At 41.6% G+C, this 17,014-nt stretch overlaps 1 protein-coding gene across 4 annotated transcripts in view; it reads right to left on the bottom strand.

Annotated features, from left to right (window-relative positions):
• The window catches only part of LOC124139842 (protocadherin-9-like), a 133,982-nt gene that overhangs the window by 49,731 nt on the left and 67,237 nt on the right, over positions 1 to 17,014 (bottom strand). For 2 of the 4 annotated variants that reach the window (XM_046507217.2, XM_046507221.2), the window contains exon 1: positions 12,016 to 12,306. The exons of the other annotated variants lie outside the window; for them this stretch is intronic. The gene's annotated coding sequence lies outside the window, so the exon portion shown is untranslated. Of the gene's footprint in view, positions 1 to 12,015; positions 12,307 to 17,014 lie in introns of those variants that run through there. 4 annotated transcript variants of the gene reach the window in all.

The following is a 17,014-nucleotide window of genomic DNA, read 5'->3' on the forward strand; positions in this document are numbered from 1 at the left end:
TCAGTTGGGGTAGAGCTACATAGCTAGGGCGGTATACCGTGAAGAAGAAACAAGCTCTCCATCCCTATACTTCCTGCATCATAGTCTCGTATAAGGAACAAAGTCAAAATATAGCCCCCTTAAATGTGGGATTGATAAACTGGATGCTATTGATATTGATCATGCAAATGGAGGCGCTGACAGTAAAACGGACAAAGAGCACACGATATATCACTTGGAGGCTTCCTTACTTATAACACTTCATTTAATGCAATATGCTCCGCACAAATTGATTTCAAACAAGAGCGGTAACAGTGGCAGGCTCGCGGATGCCCGTATTTGTAGTTACAGACGGTGGTTGTCTTGGTGTTGTGAAGTTTGGGCAATGATATAGACTTTTCCATTCAAAAGCTGTTTTCCTACATTCATTGATTACTGTTCTTTGATGTATAAAAGGAAATGGGGGCCACGTGGCGGACATGTTTTCCTGTGTGCATATCTGTCAATTAGTAGCCTCAACTGACATTTGTGATGAAGATAACCTATTAATATAGATGTTTGATTATTATTTCCCTAATCTCATGGCAACCAAAGCGTCAAAATTAATTGGTGTCTTGAAGACCTGTTTTCGTCTTGTTTTATTTGACAGTTATGAATTATATTGCTAGCTACGATCGATCGAAGACGCGAAACAGTTCCTCTATATCATTATTTAAACATCTATTTCTTTTTGTGTGCGCGAAATATAAGGCAGTCATGTTCATAAGCTCAGTAACCAGACGTAATGCTAGAGAAACGCTGCAAAAATAGACTTAATGCACTAGGCAAATTGAGAGTAGTTGTGTTCGAACTCGTAAATTATCTTTGAACTTGCAAACATAAATTACTGTTAACGCAAGCTAACGTAAACTGACAAGTGGTTGAATGAGAAATCGCTTCATAGGGTTCTCGTAACTGTTGCATATGAAACGGTAAAACTGTTCAACATTGTCAGTGCTTCATCATTTGAGCAGTCAAACCCGATTATAGTAAAGACGGATTATTGTTAAGTTGGTTTTAGTAAGATTGTAGTCGGGTGATTGTAAAGTTGGGTAAACCAACAAAATCTGTGGTCCCAAGTGCTGCCTCTTGCTGGGTAGATTGCATCCCTTAACGGCACCAGGATGCGATGACCACAGTACTTTGCGATCTGTGTCACTTTGTGCTGACCTCGCATATTACCATGACACGTTAGAACAAAACTGTAAAGTGTTTATTAAAAGCGGCGGTTGTGTCAACTCACTCACTCACACTAAATTCCGAGTAATGGCAGTTATTAGTTATTGGAATAGCACATACTGGATATAAAGAAATAATTTGAAATGTTCCTTGACATTCGACATATCCGGGATATACATCAGTGGCCCACTGGTAACGCACATGGTGTGGCGTATATTGGAAACCATTTTCTTCGGGAACACGTAACTATTGACAATTCTATTCATGGTCTATATTGCTTATCTGGTCCTGTTAATCTGTATACACAGTGGATCACTGATTATGTTGAATCTAACAGTAAATACGTCGTTCTCCCGTCTGTTGATTGAAACATAGACAACACATTAAGCTCTAGCGGGCATCTACATGTAAACGCTATAAATTCGCTTGTGCCTATTTCCATTCGTACAAGGCCATCTGGTCTTAGTGATTCTAAGGCAATTAAAGCACCACAACTTTACCTCTGAACACGGGTCGCGAAAACACATCCGGGTATTACGAATAGGTCCACAGGAAATATAGCAGAGCCATTCCTTACAAGATTAATTCTAGTTTTTAACAGTTATTTCAGTCACACCAGAGCGTGTCGGCTTGATGTGGGAGGAAGGCCCGAAGTGATGGAGATCATAGACGTGTACGTGAAACCCACGAGCACAGGTATGGTGCTGACAAACCAAGGAACATTATCAGGCCGATATCTGCGAATCGTACCGAATAAGAGACAGAATACTTTGTGGAAAATTGCGGCTACTATTAATTAGACGACAGCATCTCCCCCCCCCCCCCCCCCAAACACACACACACACACACGCCCCACCCCCGGGCTCCCCTTTTAGTTCCGTACATTGATAATTTATTGATCTATATATTAGCCTTTATGTATTCACTGCTATGACTTGTTCTTTTTTGTAAAACAAACACTGTTTATCAAACGTTATGTCATCCCATCGCGACTGACATTTCACACATTACTCAGAAATCCGATATGTTTATATCGTTCCACTACATACATCTCGTAAACATCACTGATTCAGTTCCAAATCGTTATTCATTTTCATATTTCAACCACAAATGGAATCCCACCGCTGCGAACAACGTTTAACGATATGAATACGCAGACAACAGGGGAATGTTTCAACAATGATCGCTGCTAGTGCGGCCACGTGTGTTCCACCAGTTCTACTTAACTACAACCAACAGAAAGTAGATGCCAGTTCCAACTGTAGGTTCATAGTCTGCACATGGCTACACTTGGGAATATGGTATTTGGCACATGAAGAAATCAAGTTCTCCTCGTCTCGAGTTCGCCTTTGAGTTGTGTGCGGAGAATTTCCCGTAAGGCACCGGGCACGTGCGCTCGTGTTCATTTCGCTGTCAATTTCACACGTGTCATAGTGAATGCGGCATGACTCATGGGATGTCCTTCACAAAATATTGATAATAGATATGGAGAAAATGACAGTGAAACTGTTTAATTACTTCTCTAATGTTTAATGAGTTTGGTTGTAGGAATCACATATGTTTTGTCACATGTAGTCGTAGCTGGATCTCACTGACAGACCTGATGGATCTAGTTACTGGGGTAATAACTAGGTTGATTGTTGCTTTTCATTTAACAGGGGTTAGATCGTGATATGTACCTACGACCATATTATTGCAACACCTATGGTGTTTCCACCTGCAAATTACTTGTAATGAACGAAACGTCTGGTCGTTTCTGCGCAAGTGGCCGCGCAAAGCAGTCAGAAATCCAGTTCACCAAAGATCCAATTAAGAGAGGTTTTTGACACCGTTGCTGTTATTCATGAACTTTCAGCATAAGAGCGATATGTAGTATGACTAATATGAACCAAAGAACCAATTTATTCTGCAAATATAGTCTGTTTTAGCGTGTTTGGGAGTTATCGGAAGCAATGATTTTAAGCATGGCTCACCGATGAATATACATGCGTCATAAAAATGTGTGAAGCCCCACAATTGAACTTTACATATATTACAAATACATTCCTGATTTAATCAAGTACAAAATTATACGAAACCCCTGCACTGAAGACAATATTGGGGCTCGAGGTGATAAGATATGCATCTCCTGGGTTTTAAAAATATTTAAATTGTCAATTTCATGGAAACGATTGCCTGATAAAGGTTGTAGTGCTCCTGTGGCTACAACTGGGTCCAGTCTGCAGACCCACAGTGTCGTCACATGCTAGGGTCGCGCGTGCTGATCACGCGAGTCACACATTACGGCTGATGGTCAGGGGACCTGTCTTGACGCGCCCGGGCCGACACAATGCAGCCCCGGGACGAATTTTGAAAGTACTGTCTCTGCGGGTATAATTCAAAAGATAATGGGCTCCTCGGTGTTTTCATTGATTTGAGCATTGTGCCCCCTACCAACAATGATTACTGTGGAATCGGATAACACATTCACTAGTTTTGTGCTGTATAAATTTAGTTTAAAAAACATTGACAGAAAACCTCGTTTATCCGACCGGACTGTCAGAAAACAAGTTTCAACCTTAAATATGGGCATTGTGTTATGTTTTTTGTCCATAGTATATTTGGTGCAACCAATCGTCACTGACCGGATAACAAGGTGTCCGGATTAATAGGGTGCACTGTAATTGCTTAGCTATTTGATCACACCTAAGGTATTTACTAAAACGATTGTTTGTCTTGTTTTGACTTTGAGCCCGATCTTTGACGCCGAGATGCGGTCTCGATTATTGCTTTAAAAAGCCATACATATGACAAGCTCAACTGCACATAGCGATCTAATGAAATGAACAAGATCCTTTCTACTACCTTATCCAATACTTTCAACGATCTATTGGAATTAAAGAATTTTCTGACATCAAAAGCCAGTCTAATCGCTAAATCATGACATTGATCAAAGGAGGATTACAAGAGGACAGGCACTTTATCAAATACATTTAACAAATACTAAAATCGTTCCAAAATTGATATTTGAACTCTCAACACTTTGATGTCCTATTCTATTTTTATCATGTAATTCTGATGGCACTGAGGCGTTAATACAAGGAGTGTTTTACATGAACCTTAATTACGATAATGGCGCTTGTCTTTCTATTGTACTTGAGAGTTATGCCCCTTTGAATCGCTCTCTACAAGCGAAGTTGCGATTTTGGCTCGGGCGCAGCGACCGTGACCTCAGCATGACCTTATCGATTTTCTGATTTTTCTAAAGCTGAGCATTTGAAAATTAGCTCACGTTTTTCGTCACGTCTAAATCTTCTTTAAGTCGTTCTTCCGACTGTGGTTTGCGTTCAATGAAGTCAAAGGAATGAGTCCAACAACTTGTCTAGGTGGCCTTTCAAAAAATAGGCACGACTGAAACACCACACAGCTTCCAGGGATAACATTTCTTCCTAGTTTTGCTGTTTAGGTTAAAATGGCAGACAAGTGAACTCTCAAAATGGTGTATATTTTAATTATGAGCACTAAAAGTCTTACATAATCGAGTCTGGACCATTCTATCTAGTGATTGACATCATGAGCATCGATTCAAGCAAATGGGATACGATGACATGCATCAACCAATCAAGTCAGCGACTGAAAGTACCCGGAAACCCGAGGTCCGCGTTGAAAGAGTGAGTATTCCTTCCTTCTTCAGAAACGTATCTGCATACCTCAATACACAAAAAGTACATTCATACATCACCATAACTAATGTCTTAAATATTTAATTATTTTAATGCTAAACAATATGACCTTTTTGTGTATACGTTGACTCCATGGCAACATCGACTCTTAATGTCAACATTTCAAGCCCGCCTACGCGCCATAGATATTTCATCTATCGTTACGAATATATGTCTACAGATACGCCATATATACTACCACTCTATCATTTCAACAAAGTCCATAATTATGCTATTGTCTGTAACACATTTGACGGACATATACAGTTGTCGGTTACATCACTCACACTATCGCAGCCGCTTGTGCTATTGCTAGAGATATAAGCAGGATGCTGTCAATAGCTAATACATTACACCCGCCAGGCATCTCTGACCTTCTGTCTAGGTGCTACACCACCTGATGACATCGGCAAGGCAGTTTCCACCTGATGGCATGGTGTTCTTTCATCTTTAAGGAGGAATCTGTCCTCAGAATGACCTGTATTCTTTTTCAAAGTTTTTTCAATAGTGTCAGAACCAGTCGCAAAGAGGTGTTGAAAATTTATGCATTGAAATTTCAGCTAATGTTGAACTTCTGTAAAGCTGTCTTATAACCAGCGTTTCTTTGAAAAGGTTCACACATCGGGATGCGTTCTCAAGTAGTCTAAAAGATACTGAAATAATATAGCCACTGCTTATATGTTTAAATCTGGTTCTGCTTAAAATCAAGCAATACAACATTCAGAGCTTGTCCCGTGGGTAGTTAAACGAAAGAGTCACCTGGCCATTGCTTCAGCTTCAACAGATTCATCGAAATATGTCCTGAAGAGAAACGTCGATACCCACCTAAAAAGGTTACCTGACACAAAAAGTACGTGGAAAGAGTCTGTGAAAGAATGCTTCATTGGAGACCGGGCTAAATCGTTAGTGGGAGAGATGACATTGCATGGCGTTAGATAGGAACCCGTGAAGATCTGGGTTAGAACTGATCTTCAGCAACCCATGCTTGCCGTTAGAGGTGACTGACGGGATCGGGTTGTCAGGCTCACTGACTTGGTTGATGCATGTCATTCATGCATATCCCAATTGCATAGATCGATGCTCATGATGTCAATCACAGGATCGAGTGGTCCAAACACGATTATCGACAGACCGACATTATATTCCTGGAATAATGCTGAGTGCGGCGTAAAACAACAAACAAACAAACCGGTTATGTGAGAATCAGCATATGCATTAACGTCCCGATCAGTAGGCAGTCAATACATGAGAGCGAGTGTGTTAACACCAACACACTTCACAAATCTAAAACAATTGAATGAGTAAATACGTCTCTGTCAGAATACACAAAAACAGCACATAGAAATATAAATTTGATCCGCCACCTTAATATGACTGCAGTCCATCATGGACTCCATCAATCTTCTCGGTCCATATCACGTTGCCATGTCCTCAAGGCTGTTGACTGGGATGTGGGCAACTAAAGATCATCATTTATTACCTTCAAATAATGAATTCCAACCCATAACACAAAACACAGATCTCCGACAGATATCCATACGTTGAACGATGACATGAAATACACACTTGGTTGACTGAAATCGACATGATCAGACATGTACACAACACTATCGACTAGAAAGTTTGCAACTGCTAGAACAAGTTATTCAAAATGATAGTTTATCATTGAAAGGACACAGAACATGTCGTAACCAATATTGCAGCATGTTCTTTAGTTAATTGAGTTAATTTCAAGTATATTTTGTGGCACTGTGTAAATAGCTAAATGTTACTTCTTGTTTCATGGTGTTTATTTCTCCCCTTCAAAGCTGGGAGGTGTCAATCATTATTGACATATATGGTGTTTGTGTAGTGAGAGTAATACGAGTTTTAGAAAGCCAGGCCGGTAACATCATTATGACCAGGGAAGGAGCGTTTCTAATACTCCGGTATTGAAGCCGTGTGTCAACTGATTGAACACGGAACGTAAATAGCGCGTGGCTGAAGCAAACATCCTCACTACCTTGCTCTGTTTGGCTTGTACTGACAAACGCTTTTTGTTTACCAACATGATGTTCATTTTGTTAGTTTTTTTCAGATAATACTATAAAACAAACATGTTGTGTCAGGAAAGTTAACGGAGCGGTAATGACAATATATGCGGGCGTGTTTTTCAAACAAAATGTTTTGTGGCATTTTAGTTACGTCTTACAAAACGCCACTTAATTTGGATATAACATAGAGCGCAGTGATAACTGTTGGGCGACTTGGGACTAAGGTTTGGCTATTTGTGCTGATCATTTCCTAAACGGGGATGGTGAGGGGATATGGGGTTAAACATTGTTAGATTATTGCACTTTTATTGCGACGTGCATGTAGGAGCGTGCTTGCATGCATGCACGCGCATCTGCTTGTCGTTGTACGGACTAATGTCGGTTTTATAGTGCTAGCCTACTGAGAAACCATGCCGCAGTTTAACATGAATAATCCACTCAGACACAGTATACTGACTCCGATCCGACCGGTCCTTCTTTTAGCCCTTAATGCCGAGCATCAGGCAAGGTAACATCAGTACCATCTTTAAGCGACCTTTTGTTTGACACGGCCGGAAAATGGACCCCCGACCTTCCACACTCCAGGCAGACACCTGATCCACTGTGCCACGGAGACGGCCTGGGGTGTAGGGATCGAGCGTGTATGGAAATAGTTCAACATTACTGAAGGGTCATATGTATTAGGATATATAGTGAAACCTCCTTAGGCCGGACCCTGTTAATGCAGCCACCTAGCCTTCATGAATGATACTGGCAGGCACGTCTATACAAGATTGATATACATGACGGACTACATGCCACGGTTTCTTCGCCAGGGAATGTAATACGGCTACATATTATACATACTATGAATCTTCTTCAAATAAATCAACTTGTCTGCATTCCGCATATTTACATTGAACATAGGCTACATACATACGGTAGAGCAACGACGCACGTTGTAAGTTTACAGCTTTATTGAACTATTGATGTCATACAATCATAACAAACCGTCATAACTTATTAGCCGTAATCTTAGTTTGATGACATCATGACATAATCAGTTATCACACATCCGGGTAATCATTGATGAAGCTGTGTGTCCAGCTGGTCGCAATGGTCATCTCTACAATGGCCACACAGCAGGAAATATTGCCATCCGTTGACAGGGGCTAATAACATGTACGTATCACCTCGAAGAACGGCCCGATGCAATCTGCAACAGCAGTGAAGTGTTATCGTCACTTGTAACACATGGATGGGAGGTAATCTAATAATCATCGATTTCATCACAGTTATGACAGCTTGTATATCGATCGATGATTATAAGCACTATGGCGGGGACAACGTGTGTTAATCAAGGCAGTGGGGAAGCGTGTTGTTGGAAATATCATGATGGTGCTTATTTCGGATTTGAATTAACCTTCACTGCTGCCACTCAGTAGCACGTGATGTCACGAGATTAGGAAGTCTTTTATCTTAATATACGTGTGCTGTATATCAAAGCACGTTGAGATTTGGCTTAAGGGGGAACTTTCCCCTTATACAAGACTTCATAGTTGTGTTTCTTGTCATTTCAAGATGGCATGGTACTTATCACACGGTACAATTGTATGATGAAAATGCCAAGGTCGCTGTCCCATTTTTATAGCATGGAATATTTGAAAGTTTGCAGCATGAGTTTACCGAAAAGTTCTTATTTTTCCTTAATTCATGAAAATAATCAGAAAAAGTCTAAGAAGTAAAAAAACAAGAATTGCACAGACTTGCTTCAGCAGCTGTTAAATGCGATATCTGCCATGTTTTACGAATGAGCAAATTAACGCTCTGCAAATGGTACACGTCCTTAACGAAAAAATAACATCATTTCTTGCTGTACATCGTCATCTCTTTCATGCTATCCTTTCGACATCATTTAGATGCATATTCTATAAGCGGCCACTGACGCGTGGAGTGAGGTAGACCTGTCATGGCGTGGTCGCACGACAGATAGAGACCGCATGTTTCAATGCGTGACTCTCGCTAATAAGCAAACAGACAACTTTCCGAGCCTCTTCATTATAGATTAAACGAATGAATAAGGTCCAAGTAGCATAAACAAGGCTTGGATGAAGGGAATTAGGACCTCAGGCTTCATAATTAATAACCCACGACCTCCAGTTAATCAAAGCAGTGCATGTTTTTTCACTCGTAATAAAACCGCATAGCCTGGGCTATCATCCTGCCCGCAAGCTGTAATGGTGAAAGTGAGTTTTGCGCTGATTTTTTCCCCTGCTCGGTTTTGACAGCAAGATGGAGCAAATGGCGATGTCTGCAAGAAAATCACTTCGCCGTGAGTCAATCTGACACGCATGCTTTTAATGAATTTGAAAATCAATTTTTAATTAAATTTAACGAACTCCCATATTTTGGCTCACGATTCGGTTTTTAGGCGTAAATGTAAAGTCAGGCTTGAAGTTTCATTCAAGTCACGTCGTCCTGGGTATATTGGTGTACATTTCATACCCGACGTGCTGAATTGCATTCAGATGTCTGTCTTATGTCATGTCTATCACAGATTTGGTAGCAATCGGCATTCAAATCACATTTGCCCTGTATATATTATAGCCGGCTGATAAGTAATGTGCGTGATAAAATATATTGCTTTGTTAATAGGGATCTTCCCTCGCAGGCCTCGATAATCTTTCAATACCATTCCGTCACTGCCTCTACTATGACTAACGCACTACAAACCTGCGATCACAATTTGTATTACTGAACTGTGAGAGCAATTTGATTGTCATCTTGACGTGTGCCAAGAGGACTAAGCCGGGATTTGCCGAAAATAATTATTAATTACGGATCAGATTGACGGGTTACAAAAAAACTGATGTGCTATTGCGAGAAAGGGGATTATTTTTTACATTGTTTGAAACAATGAAAGTCATCAACCGAGACACGTGACACGTTCAGCCGAGAGATTTACGTCCAACGTTTGCCTAATGTCACTGCTACTGTTCCATTAGGAACTTTCGGCAGGGAATTTTCATGTCCTGATCAGTGGGTAATCAATGTTTTGTTTTACGTATTGATTATAAACGTGCGTGCGCACACCGGAACAGGCGGGCTTAAGCTTGAAAAAATAACTCGACCCGAGAAAGTAAATTTGTTTTGAGAATGAACTTCAATATTAAATTGTTTAAATTTGTAGTTCCTTTGTTGTAAACATCTAACAAATGGCAATATGACCGAAAAATTGTCGATACGATGTTAACCCTTATTTCAGTTACGAAATATAAGGTTCTGTCTCTACAGACAGGTAAATTATCAGCATGTTTATAAAAAGTACATAAATAAAATATGACCAACTCAACCCACCAATGCCATTCCAGAAGATTCAGCGGTTGGCTCTTTTGTCAATGACATAAGCGATGATTCACCTGGCATCACCGAGGATTGCCCAGGTGTGTTTATGGGGCACTCTACAGACATAATACCCATTAGTAAATCAGAAAGTTCAATTTATGTAATAACCTGTATTGATCACATTAAATAATAATCATTTACGTTTATATCCAATATCGTTTAGACAACACCCTCACCAGCCCATAGTAGCACAGCTTAAGCAACATGTTGCATTTAATATAACAGACTGAAGTCATTGTCCATGTGTACAACAAATTTGGTATATTGCGAATGGTCACCTGTACATGTAAAGACAGACAATGTGCCCGTAGTTAGAATAGGTCCCTGGAACTTGTCGTAAGTGGTGATGAAGGGCGTTATATCAAACGTTAACTGTAAATGTACCTTATCCTATCATGATTTTAAAAAGCTGGTTCATGTTTTACAGGGATTACGCTGATGAAGAATAGGTTCCTGGACAAGCTGAGCTGTCCTTTGTATTTAGGCTAATTGCCCCGTCTGTTTCTGGCGTTACTCGTGACCTTGCAACACACATTTGTCCTCTTTATAACACGTATTACGGTATTTAGCTTGTCCAGAATGAAACAATGACAATTATAAGCCACGGTCAGATGCAGGAGACACCATCAAAGAAGTTGACTAGCCAAGTAATTGACCCCTTAGTGTTAGACAGGACACCTTGTTATCATAAATTTACATACGGACTTCGTTGCGCTCCCCAGTCGACGTTAAACACCGTCTCTGCTAGAACCTCCGTCCTCTCGAAGGGTATGGTTTGATATGCAGACCCCGTTGGACCTGACAATTAGGACTCTCGTTTTCGGGAGGACCCTGAAAATTAACTCGGACTTTTTTAGGGGCCAGGCCGCCTGTGCCAATTAGGAAACCCGCTGGAGTCCAAGACCCTTAAAGTGGATCTATACTTCTTTAAAACATTGTAATTACAGTTGGGAATCGGGGAGTCCTTCCACGCGGTCCCCGCGACGTGACTGTGTTTTCAAATTGTCAACTGTCTCAAAGATTCAAGAAATTTTTGCAATGCGGCCTTCATTGCTTTTTCTTCTAAATGGACTTCCAAGTCAGTTTAACTTATCAAGTATGTTGATCTCATCAGTTTGTCAGCGATCTAATAACCCAACCATCTAAAAACAGCATATTGCATTCATCTTCAAATTTGGACTCAATTTACAAGGATTTTCATCTTGTTTGCGGTATAATCGATAAGAAATATTTTTTCTACGAATGAAGCGCCTTCTTATTATGTCCTAACGTTTCATCCAAATTACTTTTCATCGGATAACGGTTTTGTTATAAAATATTTCCAAATACATTGAAGGTTACTATGCATTATTCATCGAGCAGTCTATCGCCAGTCTATGAATAATTGTTTCGCTATGAAATACAAAACAGCTGCCCCGATGCCGTTCGTTGTCAATTATGATTACTATTTAAACTAATGACTGACATGTTCGGATATAAGCATGTCAACAAAATGACATCAACAGCTAAGTCGCGACCGACGTCTTTTCTTTCATGTGAGGTCTGATATCGTTAGGATCCCGATACAAAAACACCACTGAGACCATTTTCTTTAGATGTCAAGAATGAAAGACGGGATCACTTCCTATCCGTGGAAAGAGAGACATCTGCCATCGCCTTTAAACACTTCTAAAACAAAAAACATAAAAATCTGTACTCACCAATACAAAGGCAATCAGAGGCAGTTAAGACCTGGAGGGCCACTAGCATAAATATCCTTGGCGATAGAAAGAGAATCGTCTCTCTTAACCAGATACGACTAATAAAGACTTGTGGGCTTCACAGGTAGCGTTCAAGTCCATCAACTTGCCCACGAGGGCCGATCTCACAGCAAAACACCTGAATCCCCACTCTTGAGAATTTGAGCCAATCAAACTCCGCCTACTTGAGCGCTTCGGTTGGGCCCGCACCGAGCACTGGAACGCCGACGGCTCGCGCAAGCACTATCAAGACGAAGACGCTGATAATACGATGTATAGGGAGCAATCATTGTTTCGCTGTGCCACAGCGCGAGAACATATAGATTAAGCGCTGTAATGGTGATAGCGCCTTTTGAAATGATAATTACTCCCATCCACCTGTCAACTCGATATCCCGCTAAGCTCTGTTTGCATGTACCATGGCTCCCAGAGTTTTATAACCCTGTCTTTTCACTAGTGGGAATGCGGGTAGAAATAGTGCATGAAATTGATTGAAACGGATTGGTCATCATTGATCTGGTTGACCAGACAGAGACCTGACAGGTGAAATGAAGAACGGTAATGAAGCAGTAAATGTTTGTCCAAATGTTCCTCAGAACATTAAGTAAGAACTAAGCACTTCAGAACGCCATCTTAAGATTATACAGTAACTCGGGATCCAGCTAATGTCCCGTTGAACATTACATTCAGAATAAAGCATTATCACTGTTCTGTTCAAACATTGCGTGTTTAATTTAATATAATCAACAGTTAAACTAGCACCGCTGTACCCAACTGACGACTCCTAAATATGTTTCACTTACATTGCCTTCACAAACCATATATAAATCAATATCTGCTGACGTTTGATATTCCACAATCGCCTATTACTGTGGATGCGAAAACAGAAAACTTCCTTTAATAGAATAATATCGAAATGTGGTTGCTCTTCCGCGACAAGATATTAGGAACGAGTTCGTACAGTCACGGAAGCGGTTCGGGTTCGACTCCCGATTTGGGTGTTTTCTCCTCTCGATGTGTTTGCCGTAGTCTTAAACATATAAAGCTTTGCAGCTAGCCTCCCGAAATAAACGCTAATTCACTGTACCAGCGAACGCCATTAACGCTAAGTCTGCCAAACAAGTCCGAAAAAGCCCGCGTAAATGTTACATTGCGAAACCTGTACTTGTCTCCTAATCATCTTAATGTGTTTATCCCTATGCAATGACCCGCGTTCGAGTGTTGTTTGAGAAGTTTTCTACCGGTACCCCCTGTCGTTATATGGCTGCAACATCCTTAGCAACGGCTCACACATTGAACATGCCTCCCACTCATTCACACGCTGCACTACCCACACCCACACTAACTACCTACTCATCTACTAACTCATTATGAGTTACATTGTTATCGTAAGAGGCGACTAACGGGATCGGGTGGTCAGGCTTGCTGATTTGGTCGAAGCATGTCATCGTATCCCAATTGCGTTGATCGATGTTCATAATGCCAGTCACTGGATAGTCTGGTCCAGACTCGATTATTTCCTAGACAGCCGTCAAATAGCTGGAATATTGCGGCGTAATGCAACAAACAAACAAACAAACTCGTTCACTGGTCCCAATACTATCTCTCACTCACTCTCTGTGTTGCTGTCTCTGCTCACTCATTCATTCACCTCTCGCCCATCCACCCACTAACACGGGAGACAACCCTCCCATCTACTAACACGCCCACCAACAGTAAACAACCCAACCATCTACTAATACGCCAACTAACACAGTAAACAACGCGCCCATCTACTAACACGCCCCCTGACACAATAAACAACCCACCCATCTACTAACACGCCAACTAACACAGTAAACAACGCGCCCATCTACTAACACGCCCCCTGACACAATAAACAACCCACCCATCTACTAACACGCCAACTAACACAGTAAACAACGCGCCCATCTACTAACACACAACCTGACACAATAAACAACCCACCCATCTACTAACTCGCCCACCAACAGTAAACAACCCACCCATCTACCAACTCGCCAATTAACACAGGAAACAACCCACCCATCTACTAACTAGCCCCCTGACACAATAAACAACCCACCCATCTACTAACTCGCCCACCAACAGTAAACAACCCACCCATCTACTAACACGCCAACTAACACAGTAAACAACACACCCATCTACCAACTCGCCAATTAACACAGGAAACAACCCACCCATCTACTAACACGCCCACCAACAGTAAACAACACGCCCATCTACTAACACGCCAACTAACACAATAAACAACACGCCCATCTACTTACTCGCCCATTACCACAGGAAACAACCAACCCATCTACTCACAAGCCCACCAACAGTAAACAACACGCCTATCTACTAACACGCCAAATAACACAGTAAACAACCCACCCATCTACTAACTCGCCCACCAACAGTAAACAACCCATCCATCTACTAACTCGCCAACTAACACAGTAAACAACACGCCCATCTACTAACTCACCAACCGACAGTAAACAACACACCCATCTACTAACTCTCCTATTAACACAGTAAACAACCCACCCATCTACTAACACGCCCACAAACACAGTAAACAACCCACCCATCTACTAACTCACCCACCGACAGTAAACAACCCACCCATCTACTAACTCACCCACCGACAGTTAACAACCCACCCATCTACTAACTCGCCCACAAACACAGTAAACAAACCACCCATCTACTAACTCGCCCACCAACAGTAAACAACCCACCTATCTACTAACTAGCCCACCAACGTTTAACAACCCACCCATCTACTAACTCGCCCACCGACAGTAAACAGCCCACCCATCTACTAACTCGCCAACTAACACAGTAAACAACCCACCCATCTATTAACTCACCCACCAACAGTAAACAGCCCACCCATCTACTTACTCGCCCACTAACACAGTAAACAACATACCCATCTACTAACTCGCCCACCAACAGTAAACAACCCACCCATCTACTAACTCGCCAGCTAACACAGTAAACAACACACCCATCTACTAACTCGCCCACCGACAGTAAACAACCCTCCTCCAATCTACTAACACGCCCACTAACACAGTAAACAACCCACCCATCTACTAACTCGCCCACCAACAGTAAACAACCCACCCATCTACTAACTCGCCCACCAACAGTAAACAACCTACCCATCTACTAACTCGCCAGCTAACACAGTAAACAACACACCCATCTACTAACTCGCCCACCAACAGTAAACAACCCACCCATCTACTAACTCGCAAGCTAACACAGTAAACAACACACCCATCTACTAACTCGCCCACCAACAGTAAACAACCCACCCATCTACTAACTCGCCCACCAACGTTAAACAACCCATCCATCTACTAACTCGCCCACCAACAGTAAACAACCCACCCATCTACTAACTCGCCCACCAACAGTAAACAACCCATCCATCTACTAACTCGCCCTCCAACAGTAAACAACCCACCCATCTACTTCATGATGAATTCATGGTGCATACCAGAGGCTGCGTGACATACTTGTACATTCTGATAGGGCGATGGGATTAAAGTGTTCGGTCGTCACGCCGAAGACACGGGTTCGATTCCCAACATGGGTACAATGAGTGAAGCCCGTTTCTGGTGTTACTGGTGATATTGCTGGGATAGTGCTAAAAAGCGGCCTAAAACCATACTCACTCACTCACTTGCTCACATTCTTCTAAATCGGGGTACATGGGTGCACATTTGTATGGTTATTAGTTTATTGTTTTAACTGTTTCACATTCATCGTTATGTACACTCACAAACCCACCCCACTTAACACCACACACGTTATGCATACCTGCTCTTCTGCTGAGCTCTGCATGTGATGAGTGAAATGTACAGGGTATGAAGTGAAATGTACACCCCGCTGATAAGCATGTCACTCACGACTTGGGGAGTTATTTATACACGGGATAAAGTTCAAAAGGTGTCGTCTTATCAAGCGAACAGCGTGCTACGTTCGATTTAATCTAATTATCGAAATGAAGTTCGATTTTACCGAACTAATTGCTGTTCATGATAGGACAGCGTAATGACTGATATCGCCATAAGAAACCAGGCATTCGCAATCTAGATCCCCAACCCAGCATCTTTGTGTCACGCAGGTTCAAGCCGGAGGCCTACTCCCAACAGCCAATCGATATCACAGGCATGTACGTATTGCTTTGTACACTTTAAAATCATTATATATTTATTTGTATAGAATGTACATGTATAATTCACAGCAACGCTGTGAGTGACTGAGTGCGTTTGGTGTGACGAACACTATTTCCGTTACATCACGGTATGTCAGGTAGATGTGGGAGGAAAGCATAATGTGATGCAGGGAGGAGATGCCCGCCCCGAAAAGGTGCTGACAAATCATCCTCACAGCGAATTTGGATTCGAACCCCCAATCATAGATTTCCGGCGTAGCCAAAGAACGCATCTCTGCACATGGAACTGCGGCTTAGACAAATAATATATAATCAAATTTCGGTAGTAGCGAAATATTTCAAAGTCCCTTTGTGCTCATTAAATTTAGAATTGTATGTATTATGTAGAACATAGTGTACTGGAATAAAGAAGTTAATCAGGAAAGTTTTATCTATTCTATTTATGACCCTTCTCATGAATCTGTCTGTCCTTCCGCGACTTTGGATGAAACGAACTCAATAAAAGTCTGTTCGGAACCATTACACCTGCAAGGAACTACACACGTATTCGATAGAACCATTCATTCGTGTTATCAGGAGTTGATTGCAAAGACATTCAGTAAATCTTTAGCAAGAACAATCAACTATGCTCCGAGAGGAAAGGAACATCCAGATGACTATTACAATTTGACGTGTGGAAACTCTATACAGGTGCATTAAACAATAAATCTACAGAACACCCCGGCTGGGATTATGAGAAGGGACCAACCCCTAGTACCT

The sequence above is a fragment of the Haliotis rufescens genome, unplaced genomic scaffold (assembly GCF_023055435.1).
Source record: "Haliotis rufescens isolate VD_foot unplaced genomic scaffold, xgHalRufe1.0.p SCAF_7, whole genome shotgun sequence".
NCBI classification, from domain to species: Eukaryota; Metazoa; Mollusca; class Gastropoda; order Lepetellida; family Haliotidae; genus Haliotis; species Haliotis rufescens.